This window comes from Lytechinus pictus, chromosome 7 (assembly GCF_037042905.1).
Source record: "Lytechinus pictus isolate F3 Inbred chromosome 7, Lp3.0, whole genome shotgun sequence".
NCBI classification, from domain to species: Eukaryota; Metazoa; Echinodermata; class Echinoidea; order Temnopleuroida; family Toxopneustidae; genus Lytechinus; species Lytechinus pictus.
Window position 1 is genome coordinate 24,433,074 of NC_087251.1, and position 14,172 is coordinate 24,447,245.

General features: G+C 35.2%; 1 long non-coding RNA gene across 1 annotated transcript; it reads right to left on the reverse strand.

Moving 5' to 3' along the window:
* Nucleotides 1-1,602: 1,602 nt before the first annotated feature.
* Nucleotides 1,603-8,994, reverse strand: LOC129265365 (uncharacterized). Its single transcript, XR_010293996.1, has 2 exons — nt 8,864-8,994; nt 1,603-1,805 (listed from the first exon to the last, which is right to left on the reverse strand). It is a non-coding gene; the product is annotated as an uncharacterized LOC129265365 (long non-coding RNA).
* Between the last annotated feature and the right edge of the window lie 5,178 nt (nt 8,995-14,172).

The following is a 14,172-nucleotide window of genomic DNA, read 5'->3' on the forward strand; positions in this document are numbered from 1 at the left end:
ACAGGTTTCAGTAAACAAAAGGAAAATATTTTTTTCTATTCCAATATCTATCACTGTAAAAAAAACTGTCAATAAATTTAGGTTCCCTTCTGAGATGATATAGACCTTCATTAGTAGATATTATGTAACATTCAGCCATGACCCACCTGCCCCCCTCCCCCCAAACCAAAAGCATGGCCAATGATCAATCAATCTCATTACTACCTACCGGACTACACATATTGCATAATAAGTAATTTGCACTTTCAAGATCAATTTTACAAATTCACTGCCGCAAGATCGATGCAGTGGTCAGCAATGTATTTTATTTCTCACAGCAGTCAGCAATATCACTTCTCACTGCAGTCAGTGAAATATATTTTATTAGAGCCCGAAGACAAAAATCCAGGGACCGTTAAAACTGTTACGCTTGGTGGTGTATAATGGAGTGAATGAAATCATGAAGTGGCATGGGCATCATTTGTAATAATAGCTTCAAATACAAGATTGCATGTAGATCACAGGATGTGATCATTGATTACGTAATCTGAAAGAGATGATATATCTCAAATGAGACAAAAAAATATAATCATACTACTCATGATCTCATTCACTGAGTAACTACTAGCTGCAAAGATTTTACATTGTAATAGGTTCTCAAAAGAAGCACACATAATAATGGCTAGTTTAAGCAAGAATGCATTTTGGTGCCAGCGTACCTATAGAATAAAGGCAAACCAAGAAAATGTATTCTAAGAGACTAACTAGAGAAGTAAAGAAGGGCAAAGAGTGAAAGAAATCATTTTCAAGAAACATTTACTATTTTTTTCATTTACCTGAATAAAATATGAGGATGAAATTAAAGTTGATTGAATGTTAAGAATCATGTGAGCTGATAATACAGATTTCAAGATTTCGGGGTGGTTTTTTTTTCTTGTAATGACTGCAGAAAATGTTCCTTCTTTCTTTGGTGGGTGTAAATGCATTTCCATCAAGTTTTCTTTCTTGTGTGAAACTGCTGCTCATGTTGTAGTGTCAATTTGAGGCTCGTGAAAGAAGAACTGTGGCCAGCCTGAGGGCAGTCAACAGGAGCGTTGGGGTCAGGCTTGATTGTAAATGTCAACAGTAGACTACCTGAGCCAACGCTTCTTCAATCAGCCATTTACTCACCTTATTACCTCACCTAGCCACTTATTTGGCTAAGGTGTGTTCACATAGACTATACAATCATTTGATGCCTGCACATGAAATAGTTAGCACCCACTAATATAGATGTAAATTGAAAACCATGTTGAATAACATGAAACTGAATAGATGATGCATTTAAAGGAAATAACAAACCTAACAAAAACATGCAGAATTAAGCAGTAGTTCAATACTTCAGTAATGCCACAACTATAGTATTATCAGAAAAGAACAATTAGTCTTCTATACTTTTCGGCAAATTTGGAAATTAAAATTTTATTTCATGACAGTTTAGAACACTGAATTTAACCCCAAACCTAGAATAAACATACCCTAACCACAACTAAAGATTGAATCCCATACTAAAATGAAGCAAAGAACTATTATTTCTATTGCAAACATTGGGTCTAAGACAGAAAAGACCAGAATGTTTCACTCACCAACCAAATTGAAGCCATATGCAGCATAAGCAGCCGCAGTTCCTGCTACAGCCCCTGCTCTAGCTCCAGCCATAGCTGCTGCAGCTATTCCTTTCCCTCTTCTACCGATCCTCTGACTGGTCTTCTTGGATACTCCTGGGGTCTGCTTGGCCCTTGTGCCTCGACCTACCCCAACGCGAGATTTACCAGCAGGGGAGTATTCTAGAAAGAAGAAAAAATGTTGGAGATGTACTTATTAAAATCAAGAAGCTATACTCCTCCTTGGATAATACTAACAACATCACATTGGGTAAGCAAATTAAATATCCGTTTCTCCAAGACACACCCTGATTTTTTTTTTTTTTTTTTTACATCTTACTCTATTCAGAGAAATGATTAAACTCTGTAGAGAATCACATTATGTTAAATAAAATCTGTTTTGAAGCTTTAACATTACAAAAATGTTGAGATGAATGAAAAATGAGAGAAAAACTAGTTATTTCCTTTTTGCCTGCAAGGCAAACCATATTTAACTAGTACTTAAGTGATTATATAATTGATTCTTATCCCTCTATGCCAAGTACCAACTTCCAATAAGAACTTTGAATAGTAATATTGTAGTAATCACTTTCTCTCTTTCATACATTTCTGATTAACTTGTATCTATGCAGGACCTTATATAGTCTCTTTAGGAATTATGAATAAAAGGCTGCACGTCATTCATTAATGAAAACATATACAACTAAGATGCGTTTTCAGTCAATTCTAGAATAAAATGAATTTGATCAATATATCAGCCACGACCATTCATCCAAACCATAGCAAAGCAAGTAACGAATTGGAAACATATTACTCCTCTTAGCAACAGCAATTAATATAAACAAAATTATATTACACATTTATGCTGTTTGCAGCGCTATATTTATGAACTGTACATTTATATCAGTGCCACAGTTCAGTTGTCCTTGCTATTATTATGCACATCCATTGTCCTTGTAGCTCATGAAAACACAATGACGTACCAGCAACACATGAAACTGCACTGATTTTATATTTCTGTCCAAATATCAAGTTTCCTTTTAATTTGTCACATAATGTACCAATCAAGTAATCATAAACACATGATTTCAGACAAATTGATGTCAGGGGATATTAGAAATCTGTTTGAATAGTGCTTGTTAAAAGGCAATTTTGCTTTATCACACATATCTTTGTTACAAAAATACTTTCCTCTATCAAGCACTACTGATTTTTTTTCTTCAAAAAGTTGTCATGCCATATCACTGCCCACACCAAATAATAAAAACATAGTCCCTCATTTTGTATTTAGCACTTAACCTTAAATTATTTAAAGAAATATAACAATAATAAGCATCAGAGTGTACACAGTGCTATCTAAGTAAGATATGGAATTCTTTTTCATGAAGTGACACGTTTATAATTTCACTTCCTTACCACAGAGCTAATAAGGCCACATCCTTGTCAAAAGATATGTGTAAATAACATCTATATATTTGTGTATAATGGGTCCACAGAGGTGATTGGTCCAAATGTTATAATTAGCCTATTTCTCTCTATGGCCCCCTTCAAAACACTGATTCCACATCAAATCCACTTTTTTTAAAAAAATTGATACATAATTGTTTCTGGTTGGATGAGTTTGTTACTCAAATTCTCATTCAAAAATCATTTTTCTCTCAATAGTGGACACTTTGGAACTGCTTTTCAATAATGGATCCACACAGGTGATTGGTCCAAATCTGCGAATATCGACTGCAACTTTTATACTGTTTCCACATCAAATGCACATTTCGTTTTTTAATTGATACATAATTGTATCTGATTGGATGAGTTTGTTACTCAAATTTTCATTCAAAAATTATTTTTCTTTCAAAACCCCTAAATGCAGTCCCCAATGTGATACCCGTTACACCTTACTACTCATTATCTGAATTATCAAGCTATAAATAGGTTTTTATCTAATATTGCTTGACAATGATTTATTGCCAGTGACTGGTTATATTAAACATACTAGCTCATCTAGGGAGCATTTCATGAAATAAATAGTGATATGAACTGTTATAAGCTACTGAAATCCTTGCATCTGATTGGCTGAGAGCAAATAAGTCAGTGAAAATCACTGATAAAACTCTTCATGAAATGCTCCCCTTAGTGTAGTGTACAGGAGAGAGAAATGGGATATACTCATATTGAAATACAGTATGAGACAACAAACTATTTTTTTCTTCTATTATTTTGGTGTGAAAAAATTGATGTCCTCTATAAAAAAACAAATTGACTTTTTTCGTAACAAAAGAGATAATGAAACACTTGCAAAATTTTGTTATAATAGAAGAACATATAACATACACATAAAAAAAAACGGTGTTTAATGTAATTTTTTTCTCGTTTTAATTGTAAAACGGCAATTGAGCAATGTAGTGTTGTTTGTCATGGAAGAGAAATGTTACACATTACATCATAACCCTACCACTGCAAACACTGGAAACTGTTCTACTGAATTCAGAAAGCAAGAAAATACATCCATTAACAATAAATGTCTAATTCTAAAACAAATATGATTGTGCTGATGCTGACTCAGAGCTCTTGAGTGCCTCGTTACAACGATACGAAGTTGGCAGGCATAGCTATCCTTCAATAAAACATATTAAGACACACATTAGCACTGATGAATGACATAGATTAAGATGATGGAGAATGAGCAACCTCAATTCACAGAAACTCTCAAGTGTTGTGAATGACACAAGAGAATCTTCTTCATCTACAAAACTCAAGGTGCAAAGGAAAGGAAACAAGGACGGAAAGAGAGAAAAAGAGAAAGTGAGACAGAAAGAGAGATAGAGAGGGTGAGAGATACAGAGATGGGAAGCAAATGCACATTATATGCTTTATAAAGACTAAATATTGCACTTATTTAGATTGAAAAAAAAAATCTAGAAATGATACAAAAGGGGAAAATAGGTAAAAAAGGAATGGAAACAAAAGGTGTGGTGATTGGGGGTTGATGAGCAAATATGGAGACAGCGTGTCAAAAGACAGCTGAAGAACTGAAAAAAGAAAAAAATGAATAAAAAGGTGAAAAAAGAAGGAAGAGAGTGAAAACAAGAGTCACAGAAGGTTTGATCTTCAACTATTGAAATGGACTATCACATGTACGGTCAAATCAATAGTGACCAATTCTGGAGGGTAACGCGAAAAAAGGCACAATTTACGAGGATAAGCAACAATTTCACTCTCCTGAAAGCACTATGCAAACCAATTCCTGAAAGTCCAATTTGATCTTATTGCTTTTCACTAACCGGCAGTGATAAAATGCTATCCTGTAGAGAGGGCACTGGCCACTACGAGCCATTTTCACCTTCATTGAGAGGATATGATGGTTCTGAGAAAAGAGCGGGGGCAAGGCTCTGAATAAAAAAATCCCACAAGATGAACTAAGCAGGATGTAGGTCACGCGAAATGACATTCGACCAGGAACCACGTTCACTTCTAGGTAGGAAGGATGCAATCGGTTTTCATAAGTATTTTTCAGGAGAAATGCCAAAGAGAGGATACTTCCATTACCAGATTAATCAAATCTTCTTGTCCGAATGAATTAATAGTGGAATTTCAAGTAATTAAAAATAAAATGACAATAATAATGGTTTAATTTTTTCCCCCATTGACAAAGTACATATTAGCTAATATGATGTATCTCACTTTTTAAGAATATATTTTCCATTATGAATCATTTCTTCAGACCAATGTCCTGTCACTCCATCTTTCTCTCTCTCTTCCAACTATCAATAGATAACTTTTCTAGCAAAATCCCCTGAAGAACATGAGGGGTAAACATTATTCAGCCAATGATTTCATGAAGCTTCAAAATATATTGATAAAAATCATTTCTGGCAAAACCATAATAATTCATTGAATCGTCACAGATTTGATAAATTTCTCTTTGCTTAATACCACTCTACCTTACTCCCATCTTTCCTTTACTTAATGAAGGTTGAATTTTTATACATATAGTACATCTCACTCTCTCTCTCTCTTTTTCTTTGCAAGCTTTCCTTTCAAGCTGGTATCACCCCATGAAAAGCTGGCAGATCATTGGAGAATGCGGGGCATTCCAACGACGTGAACTCCACAGACCCTGGCCGCCTGCATCCGCATAGCTCTGCTCCCGTCGAAAAAAGGAAAAGAATAGATAGGAAAAAGGAGGCAGAAATATTTCCCATTATGATTTAAGGGATGTTTGGATGAAGAGGACTGCACAGCAAGCTAACAACCCTGGATGCGCTCTTCCAATTGTGTGGGCCAGAAATCCTCCCCATTTCTGCATCATTTCTTTTTCCCTCTCTGCTCAGCATGGCATTTTTCCCCTTTCCCCCATACTCGTCATAACATAGAGGTGTAAGCTTTCAAGAAGAGTTACACTTTACCGTTGTGATGACTGCACTCTACTCAAAGATGCCAACATTTGTTGTTGTTATTGTTGTTGTATCTCTTTCCTTGCCATACATATCCAAGTTTCAAATAAAGATAATTATAATCTAAACTTCTAAAAATTCATAATTGTAGGATTTTAAAGAAACATTCATAAAACAATCCAATTTGAATTATTGTATCTGATTGATCTTCACCCTTTTTCTTCATATCCTTGTCAATGCCATGACTTTGTATAGGATAACACTCATCCCACAACAAGTCAATCAAGTCTTGAGCAATAGAACAAGATAACTAAAGATGGAGTTATGGCAAAATATAAAATCTTATATTATAATTACATGAAGAAGCTTAATGGTGATCAAAATGTAGGAAATCATTTCATTTTAAATGTAATAGGGGGGGGGGGGTCACTTTTTTTGCCTGTACAATCCAAACCTTTGGCATATAATGCCAATTGAAAATGGATATTCTTCAATGAATTGCAAGTCATGATCATGATCTCTAACACAGGTTTTTTTTTCAGTAAACCAAATAAGACATTTTTATACCATAGGGATCATAAATAAATTTTTAAGAAGGTTAAAACACTATCTGCATTATAATGGAAACAAAATCAAGATAAATGCACTTGGGGCAAAAAAAAACCAAAAACACAAGACATCAGAGCCATACAACAAAATTGGTTACAAAAATAAAAACAGATTGCAGCTTGTTGCTCTTGGTTTGCAATGAGACTAAGTTACCCACATTTATACAACCGACTCATCTTCATAGCCCCTGTAACATTTAAGAGATACAATCAATATTTACTATCAATTGTAACTTGTTTGTACCATTGCCTTACAGGTAACAATTCATCATACAATTGATTGTATCTTCTCATGTAACTGGACCCTGATATAATAAGCTGAGTACTATGGTGAATAGTTTCATATCTACTGTAGATTACTGGGGCCCTGTTACACTGATCATTGTTACTATAGATATTGTGCTAACAGCAAATAATCTGACATGAATTGAGAAGCTTGTAAGTTTTTTTTTAATGTGTTGTTCTATTTTTTTCTGAAACAGGACTCTGGATAACGAATGTATTTTCTGGAAATTGCCACTATAATTCTCCTTACGACCTTTATATAATAAAAGTCGTAACTTGTATAATAATTAATAATTGCATGAAACCAAATAATAATTCATAATTGCATGAAATCAAGATAATAATGTATCATTGGTTCATGATCTTTTACATTCCTACTGAAGCAAGGTCATGGGGGGTAAGTTAATTATTTTAAACAACAATGAGGAATTTCCTAAGGGTTGAAAGAAATGAGTGTGTGAAGGCAACAAATTTTACTTTGAAATATATCGCAGAGGGCTCTTTTGCTCACAGATCTTTGCTATTTTAACAATTACAGTAAATTACCTGGAGAAACAATGATTTTGAGCAACATGTTATCACAATTAAGTCACAATGCCTTTTATCATAAAGAACTACAAAGCAAGATTAGTAAACAGTAGTCCTGCCTGGATACTCGAAGCCAAAGCTACAATAATCAATTATCATTTTATCTATCCACTTCCGTTCACAATCCTTTCACATGTTTTATATTAAACTCCATCCTCAATAATAAAAAAAAACACCCTACTTATTGATATTTAATTCCTAATTTCTAAGTATCACCCACGCATTCTACAATCATGAGAGAGTTCATTAGGAGCTTACTTAGTCAACCATTTGATATAGCCAAATAGGATGTATCACTTAATGATGTACGCTGCACTATATTGATACATTGGAACAACTCCCACACATTCCGGAAAAGCAATTGACATTAAGCAATATGTAACTTTCATTATACATGTAATCACATGATATGACCATCACAAACATGATGAATTTTGGCTTTATATAAAGAATACTTCCGAAACAGTTCCCTGAATCACCCGAAACTAGCATCTACATACCCATTAGCTTTATATGACCCATAACTACATGTAAGATCCGTTATTATAGAGTACCGAAGCGATGACGTCAGTTGCCATGGTGTCATGTCAGCCTGGTTCTAAACAAATGAACCCAGGGGCCGTTTCATAAAGCTGTTCGTAAGTTAGGACCGACTTTAAGAATGACTGGTGATTCTTCTTACACACTAAACCATCGCCAATTTATTATACCATTTACCACAAGAAAGGATCACCAGTCACTCTTAAAGTCACTCGTAACTTACGAACAGCTTTATGAAAAGGTGCCCTGTTATGACTCTCAGAATGTTGGTAACAACCGGGGACAAAACACCCGGGCAAAACATATCACCATATTTGCAAATACAAATGTGTATAGATGATCATGCAGCTGCAACTCAGTTTAGAACCAGCTGATTCGTTGTCATGACATGACATCACACTTGATTACTCTACTCCTTTTCTACCATATTGAAGACAAAAATCTTATATCTCTGAAAATTAACAAGATGGCTCATCTAAAAAGATTGCAATTATGTATCTTAATGTTTTTATGGGAAGATAAATTAATAATAAAATATTGAAAGATAGATTAATTTCTTTGTTAACTACTTTTATTGTTTATCTAATTCTACGAATATTTTGTTATGATCCACTGTGGCACTGTTCAATGGCAAAACTTCTGTTTGCCACTCTCCACCCAGGTGTAACTAAGCAACTGATATGCTGGAGTGCTGGTCACTTTGGCAGCTCCGCTCTGACTGGGGATATACTGTTGAATGATGTTTACTAGCAGTGATAACTATTACTATTAATAGTATGGTGTGAAGTTGTTAACAACATTGTACCACAAGGAGTTTTAAACTTACCATCACCCTCTATTGACTGGCTTGGGGAGGATTCATCAACGATGATGAGACCATCGTTACTGTTTTCATCCTGAGGTATTGGGGTTAAGGATAAGGAATGGGCGTGATTGCTCTCGCTACCAACAGATACCTGAAAAGACATGGTAGAACAAGATGGAGAAAATCTTCAATAAATACATATATTGAGAATGATGAGATATGGCTGCTTAAGCTAGCTCTTGAAACAGTCAATGAAGCGAAAAGATATGCACCATTTAATTGTTAAAAATCTTCAATTTGTCATTTGGGTATAATAATATGGTAAAGACATGAACCAAAGACTTTGTGGGTCAGCATTTAGAGAGAAAAAAGGGAGCTTTCTTGAAGTTTGGAAGCAAAAATATTCATTCATGGATGCATCGCTACATTCAAAATTCAGAGCACAATTTCAATGCTGATGACACCACATTCACGATGGGAGAATAATGAGCCTGATTTTCCACTTGGGAGTTGAATCGATGACTGGGTAAAAGATGGAGGGATGCAGGATAGCGGCACTAATACGGCCATTAGCACAAATGAAACATGAATGAGCCTTTGATAAATGAGACATGTTCATTCAGCTGAAGTCGATTATTAGAACGATGGCCCTTCTAGTTCATTGTCTGCTATTTCTTCTGACTTAAAAATTAGTTCAACACACACTCTGAATTCTACAAATTATGCAAATCTCACCTCCCCTCCATTCCTTACCACACATGAAAGGAAATTATAAGTTTTGAAGAAAAGAAAGAATAAGGAATAAACGTTATGGCTTTAATATACAAAACGTATTGTGGCTTTTTATTGCCCGAGCGTAAAATGTGCGCTGCATCTCATTCTACTTAGAAATGACTGGGTGGTATTTGCAATTTTTTCTTTGTTGTCATGATATTGACAAAGATGGTGAAATACACAGAGAAGGAGAGCACACGCTGGAGAAGGAAAAACTGTTCATATCGATCCTGAATTTTCATTTTCAATAGTTCTTGTACAAAGGAGACTTTTTTTCTTTCGTCAAATGATTGATTGCCTCAAACCTTACACCAATCAAATCTCAGGAATGCAGAGAGACAGTCCCACTAAATCAATTTCATGTTTGCAACCCATGCATATCACTGCAGTTACGCCAAGAACGAAACGGAAGACGGGAGCGCGTGAGAGGAGCAGAGCAGCAAGGACGTACTTGAATGCTCAGAGGCGCGCCAATTCGTGACAAGCATTCACGATTTGATGTGGTAATAAACATAGCGGAGTTGACTCTTGACGCAAGATGGATGAGAACGGAAGGGCCTGGGTAAGAGGCTGGGTGAGAGAGGGAGAAAGAGAGAGCCATCATTCAGCCTTGATTGCTAGGGTAAACAGAATGTGAGACTACAACATTCAAGATCTTACTCCAGACACAAACGATAAAAGTAAATCATCTGCTACACCCTGTTTGAAGAGAGAAAAATGGTGGTGGGGAGAGAAGTGCTGACATTTTTTCCCCCTTGATTCTTTCTCAATTCTTTATTTATTCGAGAGTATCTTGCACACTTCATACATTGTACATTGTAGAGATAGAAAACTGAGTGGACACTTCCTCAGACTAACACCACAGCATTCAAATATCTACTTCACCATTGGAATGGACACAATGATTCCAAGAACGAGTACACCTACTCTCACTGCACCCAACAATGGATGTGGTGTTCATTACCCTTTAGTTTTACCATACCTCTATCAAACATTAATATGTGATGGTGATAGGTTTTAAAATGTGTTAAATGGTCCCTCGGAGGGATCTGTGTCACGTTGCTTTCTGATTTTTAGAGATCACTTGCTGAAACCTATGACAGAGATCCACTTTGTACCAAATCATGTAGGGCTTTCAAACAAAATTTGATATCACTTTGTACAAGGAATATCTGCTTCAATAAAAGTGGAGATCTTACTTGTTTGGTATTTGTAAGGAATATCATTATTATATCTTAGGTCTTGAGCCCCGGTTTAAAAGCTGTTTGTGCAAGTGATAAACATTTACCAGAGAAAATGCCACACCCACTTTTCTTGCTCTGAAATGGATCAAATGAAAAATTGCCAGCCTTCTGTCATGTGACTGTGGACCGTCATAATAAAGAAACAATTTTTATTTTAATCAAAGAAATAATGTTTCATACTTTTGTGAAAAAACACATCACAGTGTCTTAGAAACCAATCTCATGCATAGCCAGACAAGAAGTACGTTTCTACAGCAACAGAAACATGAATGCCTTCCATCCAGACAAACATTAACAACTCCGATGACATTAAAGTACATCTTGTTTGCTCATGATGGAGATGAATTATCACATCCATGTTCCATGTTTACTTTATGTAATCCATTTTCTCTGAAAGCAAGGTTGGATTTGGTCTATGACGTCTTTCTCTTTAAAGAGGGTTCTATCATCTTAATTTTTTTAAATGAATTAAGAAATGCAAAATATACATACTCATTTATCTAAGATGTTGATTTAAGTTTGACATGTAATTACATTTTACCTGTTACTTTGTGGAGGTCATGAATGCCTGACCCAAAAGCAATCAACATGTAACTTAATATACCAGTTTCTACTGATTAAGCAGACTTCATTTATCTAATGATAAAAAAGATCATGAATATTATTAAACTATGTGAATTATATTGGACTATCATCAAGACAATTAAAAAAATCTAAGAATAAGTTATTTTCCTTCTAGTATTTTTTTCTGAAAATTAAACATGACCTTCCAATTAAGATTAAGCCACCTCTCTGTAATGTCGACATCTTTCTTAAAAAAGGCCCTAGTTGACGAATCAGAAGGCTTAAGGCTATAAATAAGAAAATTCTATCCAGAAATGTTGATCCCATTCCATGCATGAGGAGTGGATTTACACACAAACAGGGACAAGAACTTTTTGTCCACACTTAAGACATATCAGATTATTTTGCATATTTCACACGTTTTAAAATCATAATCTTTCAATTAACTTGACAATGAATTCAAACTTTGAAAAAAAATGATTTTCATATTTTGCAAAACTTAATAGGCATTAACTACCTATTTGCTATCATAACAAATCCCTATAAAGCTTCATCGATTCTCTCCCAAAAGGCAAAGAGTGCAGTTCCCCTGCATTCTTCTCCCCTTCAACGTCCCCTGCTAACCCTTTCAAAATGGCCCTGGCTGTATAAGAAGCTCATGAAGACGACTATTCAAGGTATGACAGTTAGCAGGGCCTGGCAATGAGGTATGAAGGGTAGTGGAGTCTGCTAGATTTTCAGCTGTTTTCCCAACCGAGTATTATGAGCTGACTGCCTTCATGTGCACCTGGATACTGTACAAACATAGCATTGTGACGACAGAGAGGATGATCGAGAGAGTACCAGACCTTTATGACAGGCTACTTTCCTACACCACCACTATCTCATGAATACTCTTCAAAAAATATAATGCACATATTTTTTTAATCTATCAACATATCTATCACTAGAATGTCCAATTCTGTACAAGCCAGGAATAGAACTAAATATAGTAAAGAGACATATTTTTAGATATTCTAGATTTTTTAGAGAGCTATGACAATAATGAATATTGGTCACAAGGGTCTGAGTGTGTGTTCGTCAATGCAATCTATTGATTTTCATCTTCAAAATTCAACAAGAATGTCCACTCGTATGATTGAATTATTGTATCACGATCATCTCAATCCCAAGTTTGAATTTCAAAATTTAGCAAACTCATAATTATTCTCTTGGGGGATCATTCTGATTATAGAAGTATGTCATTATATACTTCATATGATGAGACACAGAAAGGAAATCTACGAATGAAAAGGATAAAACTTTTAAAATATTAAAAGAGATGAAGTGATGAAGAAAAAACTCAGAAGCAACAAATAATCATATCACCGTGGTAACAGATACATTTCAGAGTTCTCGTGCGAAAGTTTTGTGAAAGCCGTGTCAGGTTTTCGTGACAACATTTGGTTTCATGATTAATGCATATTTGCAGGAACAGTAGTGAGAAGAGAAACATTGATTACCATGCCAATTAAATTGTCCCGCCCGACCAGACAATCTTTTTAAAAATAAATGAGACTGTGATGTGATCCTCTTCAAATATTAACCAAGAAATAATCACAAATGTCTCCATCATGATTTATAGCCCCATCTTACACTGGGTAAATACATCATGGAGTGTCAGACCCCAATCTCCTTGTCTTTTACCCTTTTCTCACAGGCAACATTTACCTTAACACCGTACTACAGTCGGGGCTAAACAGCAAGTTAGTCCCACCTATAGACTGGGTTAAGCCTCATGAATGGCTACCACTAGTCTGTGATTACTGAATTTTGTGTGAGAAAAGCAAATATTTTCTTAGCCTCGGTTAGGCAGAAATTTTTCCTGTGTGTAAAGGGCATTTTCAAAAAATGGATGTATGACAAGAATATGTGAATATTATAGGCTGATCAGTAAAAACAGGCAGACACATCCACATTTGAAACAAAACCGCATTCATTAAAAGTATTTTAAAAAATGGTTTTAATGACAAAACCCTCTAAGCAGCTTGTGAAGGGAAACCGACATTGTTACAATGCTACGAGATATTAAAATGTACCTAGAAATACATGGACCATATATGCACAAAACTAAAATTTACCTTAACTAAGAAAAAAGGAGTAACAAAATTTATGTTATGAAATCATTATTCCCTCGAAAAGGCCAGGGTTCTACATTAAACACATTCCATGCTGGCAGCGAACATTTATCCAAAAGGGCATTATTCTGAATGCCCATGTCACAAATATCTGTCCACCATGAGTAATACGCACTTTTATATCAGCAGGTCTTCATTACATGCGGTTACCTGCAAATCAATTCCCATGACTAGATTTCCCCTCCATTAGCTGTGCCTTTTTTTATTTTATTACAGACGAATGATGTAAGCTATTGAGTGTGAAGCCGCAGCTGATACTTTCCTCCCGTGTCTGCTAAAGACACTCAAAAACTCTAAAGATCAGATTCCTCTTCTTTAAGTCCATTTGATAAACTACTGCTTTGATGATAAAACTGATCTTACCGTGATATAGCAAAATCATTTCGTGAGATTAGCTAACAACAAAACCAAACTTGAAATTGAGTATTTCCAGATTCCCTACAGTTGTTCTTGGATGGGATAATTACATAATAAGTGTCCATGTAAAACTTGATGTAATTTCATAAGACAACATTCAGCACCAGTTGTCAACACCAAAACCTGATTGCATTGAACAGTATGGCCCGAATTC